This window comes from Pygoscelis adeliae, unplaced genomic scaffold (assembly GCF_000699105.1).
Source record: "Pygoscelis adeliae isolate BGI_AS28 unplaced genomic scaffold, ASM69910v1 Scaffold438, whole genome shotgun sequence".
NCBI classification, from domain to species: Eukaryota; Metazoa; Chordata; class Aves; order Sphenisciformes; family Spheniscidae; genus Pygoscelis; species Pygoscelis adeliae.
The window spans coordinates 139247-139977 of record NW_008825313.1 but is presented as its reverse complement, the minus strand read 5'-3'; positions in this window follow the sequence as shown (position 1 = coordinate 139977).

Genomic DNA, 731 nt, shown 5'->3' with positions numbered 1-731 from the left:
TGTCTCATGTGCGGTGGTTGTGCAGCCACCGCTGCTGGGGCAGGGACGGGCTGCGTGGGGCCGCGCCGTGTGAGGGCTGTATGAGTGTGCAGGGGTGCCGGTTTCACTGCCCCAAACCCCTGGTTGTCAGAGTGTGTCTGTGGGGTGTTGGCGGCTTTGGCTTTCCGTGATTGTAGGGAGGATGCCCGGTGTTTGCTGCAGAAAGCTTGCTTTGTGCGCCCTGCCGGCAGCACGGTGGATGGGGAGTCATGCAATGCCGTTAGCTGTGCTGCGTGTCCATGTGTGGCAGGGTGAGAGGGTGTGGGCAGTGCAGGCAGCATGCGTTTCCCACGTGCTCGATGGGAAGTGGTGCCCAGCAGAGTTGTGGGGTGCCGCCTCGGGGCTGTGCAGCCACACCATATCCCCGAGCGTGCTGTGTGCAGGCTTCAGAGGCTTGTTTGCTGAGCTGTGGTTTACAAAGGCCAGTGGAGACTCAGGATTTCCATGGAGGTGGAATTTGCTGTAGCCCTTAGAAGAGAGGATGGATGAAGGGATGTGAGGCGTGAGGGCTAGAGGGACTGGGCGGGCATTCTCTCTTCACTGTTGGCCCTGCATCTTCCCAGCTGCTCTACAGAGGAGCAGGCAGGCAGGCAGGCACCTATCTCCCAGTAGCTTCAAGCAGGCTGCCTCTCTGCTCTGGGGTGTCTGGGCCCCCCAGACCCGCCGCCTGCTGCTCAGCCTGGCTAGGGTGT